This window comes from Neoarius graeffei, chromosome 9, assembly GCF_027579695.1.
Source record: "Neoarius graeffei isolate fNeoGra1 chromosome 9, fNeoGra1.pri, whole genome shotgun sequence".
Taxonomy (NCBI): domain Eukaryota; kingdom Metazoa; phylum Chordata; class Actinopteri; order Siluriformes; family Ariidae; genus Neoarius; species Neoarius graeffei.
In genome coordinates, this window is record NC_083577.1 from 7,009,364 (window position 1) to 7,025,529 (window position 16,166).

At 41.6% G+C, this 16,166-nt stretch overlaps 1 protein-coding gene across 1 annotated transcript in view; it reads left to right on the plus strand.

Moving 5' to 3' along the window:
- Window positions 1–4,414: 4,414 nt before the first annotated feature.
- Window positions 4,415–16,166, plus strand: part of LOC132891444 (CASP8 and FADD-like apoptosis regulator) — a 47,650-nt gene continuing 35,898 nt past the window's right edge. The window contains exon 1 of the mRNA XM_060928993.1: window positions 4,415–4,466. The gene's annotated coding sequence lies outside the window, so the exon portion shown is untranslated. The remainder of the gene's footprint in view (window positions 4,467–16,166) is intronic.

Consider the following 16,166-nt stretch of genomic DNA (forward strand, 5'->3'; position numbering starts at 1 on the left):
ATGCATGGTATATTATATTGTATGTTATAGCTATTGTTTGTTATAGATAGATATTTAGATTATAGATAGATATTGTATAATACAGATAGTTTAGACATATTGTATATAATATAGGTATTGTATATTATGTATATTGTATATAATAGTTATTGTAGCTTGGATATTTTATATTGTGTAATGTCTTTTTGTTGTCACCTGACCTTATTTGTTGGTTTACAGATCTTAGTGAGGACCACACAATTTCTCTCTAGGCCCTGATGAATAAAATCATGAAATTACAGCAGGGTGTACTTTTAGATTAGATTAGATAGAACTTTATTGATCCCTTTGGGCAGGTTCCCTCAGGGAAATTAAAATTCCAGCAGCATCATTACAGGATAAACAGAGAATAGAAAATAGAGAAAAACTTCTAGATAAATTAAATTAAGTATTTATATTGCACATTGTCCAGTATTACTTATTGTCAGGCTAGGCTAGGCTACTGCTCCTTCCCTTCCCATCCTCTGTCCTCCTGTTACCCCCCCCCCCCCAGAGATGAGTTGTACAGTCTGATGGCGTGAGGGACAAAGGAATTTTTAAGTCTGTTCATCCTGGACTTGGGAAGGAGCATTCTGTCACTGAACAGGCTCCTCTGGTTGCTGATGACGGTGTGCAGAGGGTGACTGACATCGTCCATGATGTTCAGTAGTTTGTCCATAGTCCTCTTCTCTGCCACCGTCAGTAGAGAGTCCAGCTTCATGCCGACCACAGAGCCGGCCCGCCTGATCAGTTTGTCCAGCCTGGATGTGTCCTCCTTGGATGTGCTGCCCCCCCAGCACACTACGGTGTAAAACTTTTATCACATGACTGCATTCTCAGAATAACAGATTAATGTGTCACAGGGTTACAGTATGCAAATCATTGTGATCTTATTGATTTGAGCAAAAAGAATAAACAGGATCAAAGAAGATTCAAACCTCGTTGTCGACTGGGGTGGAGTTTGGATGTTCTCCTCATGCCTGTGGGTTTCCTCTGGGTGCTCTGGTTTCTTCCCACAGTCCAAAGACACATAGATTTGTTCAACTGGCTTCTCTAAATTGCCTATAGGTGTGAATGTGAGTGTGGATGGTTGTTCATCTCTGTGTTAGCCCTGTGATAGATTGGGGAGCTCTCCAGGGTGTACCCTGCCTCTCACCCGAGGCCAACTGGGATTGGCTCCAGCTTCACTCTTGACCCTGATGGATAAATGGGATAGATGATGGATGATGGCCGCACGGTGGTGTAGTGGTTAGCGCTGTCGCCTCACAGCAAGAAGGTCCTGGGTTTGAGCCCCGGGACCGGCGAGGGCCTTTCTGTGCGGAGTTTGCATGTTCTCCCTGTGTCTGCGTGGGTTTCCTCCGGGTGCTCCGGTTTCCCCCACAGTCCAAAGACATGCAGGTTAGGTTAACTGGTGACTCTAAATTGACCGTAGGTGTGAATGTGAGTGTGAATGGTTGTCTGTGTCTATGTGTCAGCCCTGTGATGACCTGGCGACTTGTCCAGGGTGTACCCCGCCTTTCGCCCGTAGTCAGCTGGGATAGGCTCCAGCTTGCCTGCGACCCTGTAGAAGGATAAAGCGGCTAGAGATAATGAGATGAGATGATGGATGATTCAATACTTCATATCCTTCTGTATTAAATGTTAATTTAATTAATATCTATTAGTGTATAATGTTTATTTTATTCATTTTTTTATTCCTGTATTTGTTGTTATTGTTCGTCTATAGAATTTTTATATTCGTTTGCTTTGGCAACGTTGTTAAAAACAGTCATGACTTTAAAGCACAGTGAACTGGAAGTGAGAGAGAGGGAGAGGAAAAGGAGAAGAAGCTGCTGGATAATCACATGATTAGCATAATGACTACAGTACAGTTAAATTTTATGATTTTTTTTAAATGCATGTGTTCAAGGTGATTTTTGAAATTGGGTGAATCTGGATTCACCTTGGTGATTCTAGTGGAATATTTCATTTCTTTGTGGCCCCCGTCGGCCACTTGCTGTGAGGCTACAGTGCCAGCCACTACATCACCTTGACACTGCTTGTAACACATGCAGCAGCAGCAGCAAAAAAAAAAACACATTACTTATTTTTGATTTTCGCCATTCCTGTACATGTGCATCAGTGAGAATGGGGATGAGAGTGTAGTGAAGAGGCAAGGAGTAGACATAAAGAAAGTTGATGAATTCAAGTACCTGGGGTCAACTGTGCAGGAAAATGGGGGCTGCGATAGTGAGGTGAGAAAGAGAGTGCAGGCAGAGAAGGATTTCAGGAGTCATTTGTGATCGGAAAATCCCAACAAAAGTGAAAGGTAAGATGTATAAGACAGTAGTGAGACCAGCTGTGATGTATGGATTGGAGACCGGACCCTTAACGAAGAGACAGGAAGCAAAGTTGGAGGTGGCGGAGTTGAGGATGTTAAGGTTTGCGATGGGAGGTTGGACAGGATAAGGAACGAGCACATCAGAGGGACAGCACATGTAGAGAGCTTGGGAATGAAGCTAAGAGAGATGAGACTGAGATGGTATGGGCACATCCTGAGAAGAGATGCAGAGCATGTTGGAAGGAGAACGTTGAGGATGGAGCTGCCAGGCACACGAAAACAAGGAAGGCCAAAGAGGAGATACATGGATGTGGTGAGAGAGGACATGAAAGTGGTAGAGAAGGATGCAGAAGACAGGGAGCAATGAAGATGAAAAATCCTCTGTGGCGACCCCTAATCGGGAGCGGCCAAAAGAAGAAGAAGAGGAGCCATTCCTGTCTCTCTCTCTCTCTCTCTCTCTCTCTCTCTCTCACACACACACACACACACACACACACCCATGGGGAAACCCGCCCTTAGCAAAAAGAAGTGTATTCAAGGGTACTATGAGTATACTTATTTTTTACTAAAACTGAGGAAGTATACTTGAAGCTGACTTTTTATAAACTATATTTTATATACTTAAGAATAGTATAGTGAAGTATACTTGGCTTATACTGAAAAGTACATTAATACTAAGACTTACACTTATACTTTAATACTAAAACTTATACTATAGTATACTTTTTACGTTTTTCTGCCACAAAGTACTAATACTTAGTATATCTTGCTCCAAGTGCATAATAAGGTCAAGTCATTGACTCATCTCATTATCTCTAGCCGCTTTATCCTGTTCTACAAGGTCGCAGGCAAGCTGGAGCCTATCCCAGCTGACTACGGGCGAAAGGCGGGGTACACCCTGGACAAGTCGCCAGGTCATCACAGGGCCGACACATAGACACAGACAACCATTCACACTCACAGTCAATTTAGAGTCACCAGTTAACCTAACCTGCATGTCTTTGGACTGTGGGGGAAACCGGAGCACCCGGAGGAAACCCACGCGGACACCATGCAAACTCCACACAGAAAGGCCCTCGCCGGCCACAGGGCTCGAACCCGGACCTTCTTGCTGTGAGGCGACAGCGCTAACCACTACACCACCGTCATAATATAATGCTGGAGTTTAAAACTTTACAGTATATAGTATGTGTGCTCAATTGCATTATCTTTATGTACCTTAAAATCATACACAAAACCAGAAAAACTTTTGACTTGACTTTATTGATCAAGAGACCATTATGTTTACATTTTTAGATGCAAATGTGCACTTTTTCCTTCCATTTTCTCCAGTAAGGAAGGACTTGATTTCATAGGTCTTTGTTTTTGAAATGTTTGAAAATATATCAAACTTGTTTTCAACATTCTGTCTTGTGATTTTGTAAATGCATCACACTCTTGTGTACATACAGTATGAGTAAACTTTAAGAATACTTTAAGGAGTCAGGTGGAAAATGCGCTATACCATAAATCCGGAGACCTGGGTTCGATTCCGACCCGAGGTCATTTCCTGTCTCTACACTGTCCTATCCAATAAAGGTGAAAAAAAAAAAAGTAATATGCCAAGCAAACTTAAAGTATAACTAACTAGTGAAATAACCAACGTTTATAACAGTATACTTAAAGTATACAATAATAAACTAGGGTTAGTGTACTCGAAGTATATAACTAGTCCAATGGCAGTATATCAATAAGTGTACTTGTGGTATACTTTAAGCATACGAGAGGGATATACCAAGTACATTGATAGTATATAGATGAGTGTACTTGTTGTATACTTTAAAGTGTACTTTGGCAAACTTAAAATGAACTTTAAAGTATACTTTTATAAACTTGAAATATTCCAATTTAGTCCGAAAAAGTATTAAATTTGTCTACTTTCTAGTACACTAAAAGTACATGATCCGTAGTATACTTGCTATACTTATCCTGAAGCATACTTAATAAGATGAACTTTAAGTATACTACTTTTTGCTGAGGGCGAAGCTTAACTGGATTACGTCACAGAGGGAAGGCTCTTCCATGATGACTCTTTCTGTTTCCATCTTACACAAGGGTCAAATTTTACTCTGTTGTCCACCGTCTGGAGGTAAGACGTATGTTTATGACACTTCGGGGTTATTATTATTATGATTATGATTATTATTATTATTATTATACTTGAAAGGTGAAGGCTAGTTGTCGCTTGTTTACTTTCTGTGCAGGAGAATAGTGCAGCTCTGTGTAAAGCTTTAAAGTGAAAGTCGCACTTTATGTTTTATATATATATATATATATGCTACATAAACATAAACACGTGCTTCTGTGTAGAAAAACGAGAATGTAATGATATTCCTGAAGTCATAAACAGATTACATGCTTTTTGTTGTTGCTGCTGTGTTTTGTTTTGTCTTTTTTTACTAGTAAAGAGAAACAGTAATAAGAAAATGTTCGCGAATTCAGTTATGATGTTATTATAGGGGAGAGTGGGGTAAGATGAGCCACTTTTTACATTTTTCATCATAACTACATGTTAAAGCCATTTTTGCTTCCAGTCTACACACCATACCAAATTTCAAAGTGTACTGTTACTATCTGAGCAAAACATAATTGATAAGCTCTTATGGTTAGAGTGATATTACCTCTTGAAAAAAAAATGTCAAGTGGCTCAACTTACCCCATGCACGGGGTAAGATGAGCCACTGTGTGGGGTAAATTGAGCCAACACAAAACATGTTAGGTTAACAAAGTAAACAACTTTTATTATTAGAAATGCAATCAGTGAATCAAGTCAAGTCAATCAAGTGGGGGATAGGGCCGTTGCATAGAGAAGGGGAGATGAAGAGAGAGGTGATAGAACGAGATGGGATAGGGAGGGATAGATAGATGGATAGAGAGAGATATATGCGTAGATAGATAGAAAGAGGGATGGTTAGAGAGGGAATGAGAGATATACTATATTATAGAAATTACTAAAACAGTAGAACAGTGCCAAAAGAATCTTATTTCTTTCAGTAGGTTAAAACATTGCTAAAACATGCAGCAATCATTCCATCAATCATTCAATCATTTCATCATTATTCAATGTTCCAAGCGTTCAGATGGCAAGGGAACACCATTTGCCTCTCCCTCCGTGCTGTCCCCCCAACAGTAAAGGGGCGGGGCAATTTTTTCACAATATCCTGTCTTGACAGGACAGCCTTATCTTTCTCTTTGAAGACAAAGGTTGGCTTTCTTGCAGAGCCATGGCATGACCGGCTTCTTTTGAGAAATCTTGCCTCTATTTCGAAGACATCCAATTTGATTATCTGGCCAATGAAGAAATGCACTTTCTTCTTCCCCGTGTATTTTGCCACAACATAATCCCCCACATCTAACAACTGGTCTTCCTCATCTGATGTCATATATATATATATATATATATATATATATATATGTTGTTGTCATATATGACCAGTAAATGTGAAAACTTAAGTGTCATCCATATTGGGTAAGCTCAGCCACCAATGGGGTAAGTTGAGCCAGTGGCTCAACTTGCCCCACATCTAATGGCTCATCTTACCCCATGGCCACCATTTTGTAGAAAAATGCTAATAAAGGGGATTAGGCTAATCAAAATTATTTTTATTAGCATTCATATCATAGCTTAGAAAGCCACTAACTTAACCCTAATGTGTCTAAATATTATTCTACTTTTGTCTTCTCTAAATCATCTTCACTGTGGACAAACATGGAATTGACTTAGAAAGCACAAAAACACATTTTTATAAATATCTCCCTCACCTAGTTTGACATGTGGTGCTCCTCTCCACAAGTGTAAGTAAATGGTCCCGGCCCCCTTTGAATGTGGTCACATGGTCACATTTGTTTACTGTTTCTTAGAAACAAGGGGTGGCTCATCTTACCCCCTGGCTCATCTTACCCCACTCTCCCCTAAATGTTTTTATGAGCATTTATGAGTAAATGAAGGATTTAGTGGGCAGAACCCCATTTCATAAAGGTCTGAGCATACAGTATATAACTAAGTACATGTTAACTAAAGTATGCTGAATTCAAAAACCAACTTTTTCCAACTTCGATTTTCAAGTGAAGGCTATGTTTTTAAGCATATAAAAAATATGTCAAAATCGGACATGAAAACGAGGCTAAAAGATTTGTACTGTAACGTTTGGCTCTCTACAGGGACATCTGGAATTGACTTTTGAGCAATTCCAGCGTTATGGACGTGACACTTGAACTCAAAATGGCAACAAATGACCCAATGCATGTTTTATTGTCTCCCAGTATTTAAACAGGTGTTGCATATTTTAAGTCTGTGCCATACTGGAGAAGTGATAGAACAAGAACAATCCCCATAGTACATCTAGGGCATGCCAGAAAACGCCAATAAAAGATGCGTTATGGATGTGACAGAAAAAGTATCACTTTTCTTGGGTGACTGTACATTTTTATCAAACTCTGTGAAATTGTAAACCTAATGTCGAAATGGAGATATCCATTTGATAGAGGGGTCCAAGGTGAATATTAAAAAATCTTTGTTTAAAATATTTTATATTTCATGCAGAGTTTCGGAAGGAAAAGTCAGCGTTATGGATGTGACGAAATTCCGTTATGGATGTGACGCGTCTGAAATAGACATGGCATATGTTTAGAAAATCAGTAATTTAACCACCATAACCCTTTGAAAAACTCTCTAAATATCAGCTAAAACTATCAAAGTTCTTAAATAATATTTAGGATGGCTATTGTTTTGCTGTTTTGTGGATTTTAGCATACATTTCTGTGGCTTGTGGCAATAATACAGAATTGTACATGATCAAAGTTGATTTTAGCTTGGGTTTTACATTATAAGAAAGAAAGACTGACAGTGACGTATTAGGTTGGTTACAAATTGGTTCAACTTATTCACATCTGTAAAATACAGGCCTAGGTGAGATCTCTGGGAGTGGTTTTGATATATTACATGCTGCTTTATTTTTGCATGGTGAGGTTGACATTTACATGGAATTGGCCTTTTATGGACTGGTCATAAAGATTGTAATCATTCTTAACGACATCAAAGGGTTTGAGGTGGAATTGGCACATCATATTTGATTTGGCATTGGTTTTCCACCTGACACAACCCTCCTGTAGCTATCTGGGCACTGTCTTGTGCAACCCCAGTGGTTGGGTATTTTACCCAATCTGCATGTCTTTGGGCTGTGGAGGAAACCCACACAGACTCCACACAGAAAGGCTCCCATTGGCTGTGAGGTTCAAACCTGGAACCTTCTTGCTGTGAGGTGACAGTGCGAACCACTCCATCACTGAACGTCACGTGACTAGCAATGATAATCTAAGATTGAAATGTAATCTGCATACATTGGCTATTTCTTAGGCAGAATCGAAATTTATTTACTATTTTTGAAAGTAGTGACCTTTACTAACATTCAAAAGTTGATTATTGGTAGAATTAGTGCATCAAGTAACACATCTCGTTCTGAAATATTAATAACTGTAATTCTTATTCAGTGCAAAATTCATGCAAATATGATCTAATTTGCTAACACGATGCACACTGTCCATCCATCCATTATCTGTAGCCGCTTATCCTGTCCTACAGGGTTGCAGGCAAGCTGGAGCCTATCCCAGCTGACTATGGGCGAGACACAGGGTACACCCTGGACAAGTCACCAGATCATCACAGGGCTAACACATAGACAAAGACAACCATTCACACCTACAGTCAATTTAGAGCCACCAATTAGCCTAACCTGCATGCCTTTGGGGGAAACTGGAGCACCCAGAGGAACCCCACGCGGACACGGGGAGAGCATGCAAACTCCACACAGAAAGGCCCTCACTGGGCTCGAACCTGGGACCTTCTTGCTGTGAGGCAACAGTGCTAACCACTACACCACCATGCCGCTCTATCTATCTATATCTATAAAATTTTAAATGTAATATATAGACTATCCTAAAATGATTATTTAAAGGAAATAGCAAACAATAATGTTATAAATCATAGGCTATCCTATGACTTATAAGAGCCTATGGGAGCCTATCCCAGCTTACTATGAGTGAGAGGCGGGGTACACGCTGGACATGTCACTAAGTCATTGCAAGGCTGACACATAGAGACAAACAACTATTCACACCTACAGTCAATTTAGAGCCACCAATTAGCCTAACCTGCATGTCTTTGGACTGTGGAAGAAACCAGAGCACCCAGAGGAAACCCACACAGATACAGGGAGAACATGCAAATTCCACGCAGAAAGGCCCTCATCGGTCACTGGGCTCAAACCCAGGACTTTCTTGCTGTGAGGCAACAGTGCTGACCACCACACCACCATGCTGCCCCCAAAGCGGATTTAAAATGATCTAAACTAGTATCAACTCCAAGCTGGCTGGGTAATGATTTCCACAAGACTGGCACAGCTGCAGCAAAAGCCCTATCTCCTCTAGTCTTCTTTGTCCTTAGTGCAGGAGGTGCAAGCAACCTGTTTGTTATTTGAGCGTAGTGCATATCTTGACGCTACTTTAAGGCATAGAAGGTCAGTGATGTATGACTGCATGGCCCAGTAAAGCCTTAAAAGTAATTAAAATAATTTTAAACATAATCCTGTACTTTACCGGTAGCAAATGTAACTTGTACAATACAGGTGAAATGTGGCAAAAACGCGGGGTGTTGGAAATCAGTCTAGCAGCTGCATTTTGTACCCGTTGTAGCTTATTTATGTGTGTAGCAGGCAATCCATAAAGTAGGCTGTTACAATAATCCAGTCTACGAATGACTAATGCATATATTAGCACTTGGGTGGCACGGTGGTGTTGTGGTTAGCGCTGTCGCGTCACAGCAAGAAGGTTCTGGGTTCGAGCCCAGCAGCCAACGGGGGCCTTTCTGTGTGGAATTTGTAAGTACTCCCTGTGTCTGTGTGGGTTTCCCCCACTGTTCAAACACTACGTTCACACTGCAGGCTGAAGTGACTCAAATCCGATTTTTTCGCCCATATGTGACCTGTATCCGATCTTTTATTGACAATATGAACGACACAGATCCGATTTTTTCAAATCCGACCCAGGCCGTTTGGATATGTGGTCCTAATTCCGATTCCTATCCGATCTTTTCATATGCGACTTCAGTCTGAACCGCCAGGTCGCATTCATCCGACTTACACGTCATCAACAAGCCACAAACGTCACTATTCTGCGCTGAAGTAGGCGGCGGGTCTCTCAAAAAAAGTTACAACAACATGGCGCATGACATCAATGCGACTCCGCACCCACACGTTCCTTTGAACGGAGGTTGCAGTCACTACCCCGCAGAACGCCTGAGCCAAAACCCTTCCTTCTCAACCTCCTCCTTAACATCAGGCTATTGTGCATGTTCTGGCTCCGTCGCAACAACAACTGCATCATTGCCAGGTACTCCATGCTGGCTACTGTCATACACAGGAAACTTTAGGTTACTTCCATAAACGCTGGCCATGCTCACTGCGTGTGACGTCATCGTATCCTGCAATGCGCATGCGGAACACTTTTAGGTCGCTTTTCGTTCATACTGAGGATCACATAAAAGTCGCATATATTTGTTAATGTGAACAACCTCACAAAAAAATCGGATTTCACAAAAAAATCGGAATTGAGCATTAAGCCTTGCAGTGTGAACGTAGTGTAAGACATGCAGTTAGGTTAACGTGAGGCAGCCATGGCCTGAGGTTGGGCTGAAGTGCCCTTGAGCAAGGCACCTAACCCACAACTTCTCCCTGGGTGCTGTAGCATAGCTGCCCACTGTTCTGGGTATGTGTGTGTGCTCATTGCTCACTTGTGTGTGTTCACTGCTTCAGATGGGTTAAATGCAGCGGTTAAATTTCACTGTGTGTTTAAGTCTGTGCTTGAGTGTATGTGTGGCAAATAAAGGCTTCTTGGCTTGTGTGGACTGTGGCGTAAGATATTTCCTAATGCATGGAGTAAAAGGCTAAATTACACAACTTAGTTATACGTATGGGTGGCCTGGTGGTGTAGTTGTTAGTGCTGTTGCCTCACAGCAAGAAGATCCGGGTTCGTGGCCAGCGAGGGCCTTTCTGTGCGGAGTTTGCATGTTCTCCGCGTGGGTTTCCTCCGGGTGCTCTGGTTTCCCCCAAAGACATGCAGGTTAGGTTAACTGGTGACTCTAAATTGACCGTAGGTGTGAATGTGAGTGTGAATGGTTGTCTGTGTCTATGTGTCAGCCCTGTGATGACCTGGCGACTTGTCCAGGATGTACCCCGCCTTTCACCCGTAGTCAGCTGGGATAGGCTCCAGCTTGCCTGCGACCCTGTAGAACAGGATAAAGCAGCTAGAGATAATGAGATGAGTTATACGTATGGGTGCTAAAATTAAAATTTCTGTTGAGCTAAACTCCAAGATTTCTCGCCGCATTAATGGGAGCAACACCAATGTTTACAACAAATAATTAATTAATGCTAATTTTAGTAAGTTGTTGGCGAGCTCCAATTATTAGGCATTCAGTTTTTCTTCATTTAACTTTAGTTTATCAACAGCCATCCATACCAGTATTGCACTAATGCACTGTTCTATTGCATTCAATGCCTCCGTTTCACTCATGGAGCCATCTGGCGTAAACGCTAAGTATAGATGAGTATCATCAGCATAGGCATGCGTGTGCGGTAGGTGAGCCTTAATGACTTCAAAGAGCTTGCTGGCATAGACTGTGAAGCGCAATGGCCCAAGACATGACCCTTCTGGAACACCAAATGGAAGGGTAAAACTGACTGACATTTCTCCTTTGGCTAAAACACGCTGAGGTCGTCCAGACAGGTACAATGCAAACCATTCAAGGGCAGCCCCAGTGATGTCAAATGAAATCTCCAGGCAATGCAACAATATGTTGTGATTTACAGTATCGAATGCTGCACTTAAATCAAGCAGCACTAACAACAAGATGCCTAGTCATGTTGAAGAGAATGTCACTGACAACTCTTAGCAGTGCTGTCTCAGTGCTGTGAAACTTTCTGTATGCAGACTGCAATATAGGAAATCGCCCATTGCTAGACATGTGGGTGCATAGTTGATTAATCACTGCTCTCTGTCACTTTGGAAACAAACTGGAGGTTACTGACAGGATGCAAGTTCTTAAAAGCTTAGCACCCTTTTTCAGAATCGCTCAGAATCATTTCTTTCCAGTCCACAGGGAAACTGAGTAGTCAATAGGGATGCATTCACCATTTTGATAATCACTGGAAGTACAGTGCAATGCAATAATGAGTACACCCCCCCTGAAAAACGACATTTTTCACAGTATTAAAATGAACACAAACAATATGTCCCAAACAGTTCCTTGATGATGTTTATTGCACTATGTTCTTACATTATAACTCAAGCAGAAAGGTGAAAAGATGCCTTAAATTACATATTTTTCTGTTTCCGTGAAAGTGGGGTGGAGCAAAAGTGAGTACACCCCACAACAAACTCAATTACATCCAGTACATTTAGTACTTTGTATGGCCTCCATTATTTGCAATGACAGCCCCAAGTCTCCTTGGCATGGAGTGCACAAGTTGACAACATTTGGCTACATCAATCTTTTTCCATTCTTCAAGGATGACATCTTTCAGAGCCTGGATGTTGGATGGAGAGTGATGCTCAACCTGCCTCTTCAGTATTCCCCAAAGATGCTCTATAGGGTTCAGATCAGGTGACATACTTGGCCATGGAATCACTCTCACCCTGTTCCTCTTCAGAAAGTCAGCAGTGGCCTTAGATGTGTGTTTTGGGTCATTGTCATGCTGAAAAATGGCACAACGACCAACGGCCCGAAGTGATGAAAGCATCTTAGCTTTCAGTATAGAGCAGTACATTTGAGAATTCATGATGCCATCAATGAAATGCAGTTCTCCAATACCCGCAGCACTCATGCAACCCCACATAAGAACACTACCCCCTCCATGTTTCACTGTGGGCACCATGCATTTTTCCTTGTACTCCTCACCCTTGCGACGCCAGACTGTTTTGAAGCCATCAGTTCCAAAAAGATTGATTTTGGTCTCATCACTCCAGAGTATAGAGTCCCAGTAGCCTTCATCCTTTTCAGCATGTGCCCTGGCGAACTCTAGACAGGCTTTTTTGTGACTGGGCTTTAGGAGAGGCTTCCTTCGGGGACGACACCCATGCAAGCCATTCCGCTGCACTGTACGGCATATTGTGTCACGCGACACATTCACTCCAATTTCAGTCTCTACTTCCTTAGATACCTGTTGTGCACTTGCATGCCGATTTTCCTCAACTTTTCTCATTACAAGCCGCTCCTGCCTGGGTGTTAATTTTCTTGGCCGGCCTGTACGTCTCTGTACTTTGGCTGCAGTTCCATCTGTCTTGAATTTTTGGATCACTTTTGCAACCGTGTTCTTACTGATAAGTAAGGCTTTACTGATCTTCTTGTAGCCCTCACCTCTCTTGTGTAAAGCAATAATCCGCTTTCTCAGATCCAGAGACATTTCCTGGCCATGAGGTGCCATTGCTGACAGCAGGAAATGGGAAAGGGTGGTTTGCTTTAGGTAACAGCCTTTTGTAGCCAACTGCCTAATTAACACCTGTGTAATGACTAATTAGACTCACCTGTGGTTAATTGTTTGTTCAGGTCCACATTGGTAGCCTAAAAAGTTGCTTTACTCAGAGCCCTTCAGTGGGGTGTACTCATTTCTGCACCACACAAATTTCACTAAAACTGAAATAAAAATCATTTAAGTTATATTATTAGCCTTTGTTTTGAGTTCAAAAGCTCAACAGAACCTGTGTTTAACTTAGTCTGGGAACATTTTGGAAATATATCTTTGTGTTCCTTGTCATATTGTGTGAAATGTTACTTTTCAAAGAGGGTGTACTCATTATTGCATTGCACTGTAGAACATCAAGAGAGTCAGATACCAATGTATCAGCCATAGGGTTTAACATGCATGACTTTTTGGCTGACTTATTGATGAGATCGCAAACATCGCTTTCACTTAAGTTCCTAAAGAAGCACAGCATTTGATTTGTATCCGTCATGGACTTGTCATCTGGTACAATGTCTCGGTCCGATTGACCTAAGCAAGTAGAATCAATATCATGTCGAATACATGCAACCTTCTGGGCAAAAAACCCTGCCAATATCCTTTGCAAGCGCAGCTTTGTTTAGGTGGTCAGGAAAAGACAGTTCATCTTTCATGCCCAGCAGCTTTTTAGCTGCACCAAACAGCTTCATTTCTTCAACACTGTTTTCTTCCATAAACTTGGAGTAGACCTCCTGCCTGGCTGTGTTCATTAAATAAGTCGTGTGATTTTTCTTAGGCTTAAAATCAAGGAGATCATCAACAGCCTTAGTCCTTCGTCATTTACGCTCCGCTTTCCTGCGCAACCACTTAGTACGATCGAGAACCTCATTATACCAAGGAACAACAAGCCTGGTCACCCTTGTTTTCAGTGGTGTATGATGGTCAAGGAGTGCTGAAAGAGTGGTATTATATTCACACATACATGCATCCAGATCATCAGCAGTGACTAGTTGCTTGTCCATACACAATGCTGTAGATTGCAAGTCTCGTCTCAGTCTATCTGAATCGATAGATTTAATTTTCCTATAGTTGATGCTTTTCACGGAGAGACCAGGTCTGGTTAATGCTAACCTGCATGATACTGTAGCATGATCAGATATAAATTGACCAACCAGTGGCGGCCTGTCTACGACTGTTTCAGACGTACGTGTGATGGTCAAGTCAAGTATGTGACCATCATGGTGCGTAGGTTGTGTGACATGTTGTTTCAGTCCTAATGTCTTTAATAAGTCCATGAACTTCCAATCATCTGGGTCATGGCTGTCGTCCACATGGATACTGAAGTCGCCAGTTATCAGCAGTTGCTCTTTGCAAAGTAAAAGGGACTCAAGATATTCTGAAAATTCGGTGAAAAAAAAACACTTGTTGGAATGCGGTGTGCCTCTGAGTAAGTTGGTCTGTAGATCACAATGACCCGTATACTCTGCAATTTAACAATCCACTCAGAAAACGCATAGGAATCCTGCACACTTTCACCTGCATCAACCTTCCTGACATCAAGCAACTCACAGTAAATGAGCCAAGTCCCCACTCTGCGTCGATCTGATCTTGGGTGGCCAAGAAATTTTATAGCCATCTGGGCATAATTCAGTTCTCATAGCAGTGTCACTAACTGATCAATGTTCTGTAATAGCTACTAAATCTGGCCTGTATTCACAAATATAATCAAAGATTTCAGCAGTCTTGTTCCTAACAGAGCGTGTGTTGATGTTACACAATACCATTTGTTGTTTTCGGCAGTTAGTGATAATTCAACCATAACATTCAATGTTGATCAGGTTATCATGCGAAGGTGGCTGATGAGGATGGAAATGACAAGCACTCTGACGATGGAAACAACGAGCACATCCAAGATTGTATGGAATGTTGCTACTGAGTTCACAGACTTTTATGCCACCTGATCTTGACTGTCAATGGTCCAGAACAAGCATTTAAAGATGCCAAATAAACAAACACACCCAAAAGAATGTTGTTTGAATTCCTTGACTCCAGGAACAATGGATTCCAACCAACACCCCCATAGTCACCAGAGTATAAACCGGAACAAGATCTTGAACTCCAAGCAGCAAACTTTCAAATTTCTCCTGGAGAGTACCATTTCCCAGGTCCAAACATAGTTTGAAGCAAGGACAAGATGTTTAGATGTCCAGTAGAAAGATTTTCTGAGCCAGAATTGGGTTGAGAGAATATTTAAATAGACAAAAAGTTGGACAAGAAAACAGCGTGGCCGCCAGAGCTGCGCATGATTGAACCAGCAATCGGAAATATACCGGTTGATAATATTGATATATTAGTACTTATTTCACACAGATAACGCTGATATACAGGGTGTCCATAAAGTCTCTTTACAATTTAAAATAAAATTATTACAAAGGCAGTTGTTGAGATATTGTAACTAGATTTATTTTATTTTAATCAGTGTTTATTAATTTTTTTTTCAACTGCAGTTAATAGACCTCTATATGGGCACCATTAGTTGCACGAAGCACATCAAGACGGTATACTCAAACCAGGATACACATTGTGCCTTTTCTTGAGGAGTAGCCATTTTATAGGGGTTCGGTTTCCATCAACACAGTATCTGAAGCACAAAGTTGTAATGTGAATAACAACTTTAATCAACACTGATTAAAATAAAATAAATCTAGTTACAATATCTCAACGGGCGGCATGGTGGTGTAGTGGTTAGCGCTGTCACCTCACAGCAAGAAGGTCCGGGTTCGAGCCCCGTGGCCGGCGAAGGCCTTTCTGTGTGGAGTTTGCATGTTGTCCGCGTGGGTTTCCGCCGGGTGCTCCAGTTTCCCCCACAGTCCAAAGACATGCAGGTTAGGTTAACTGGTGACTCTAAATTGACCGTAGGTGTGAATGTGAGTGTGAATGGTTGTCTATGTGTCAGCCCTGTGATGACCTGGCGACTTGTCCAGGGTGTACCCTGCCTTTTGCCCGTAGTCAGCTGGGATAGGCTCCAGCTTGCCTGCGACCCTGTAGAACAGGATAAAGCGGCTAGAGATAATGAGATGAGATGAGACAATATCTCAACAACTGCCTTTGTAATAATTTTCTTAAATTGTAAAGAGACTTTATGGACACCCTGTAGTTCTGCTTACCCACGGTACCTTTAACTTATGTAATTTATGTTACATTGATGCATACGTTGGTTGTAGATTTGTTGCAGCTACAAAGTCCAGTGCACATAATTTTTGACTTGCGACATTTGTATTGCTGTGTTGCACAGC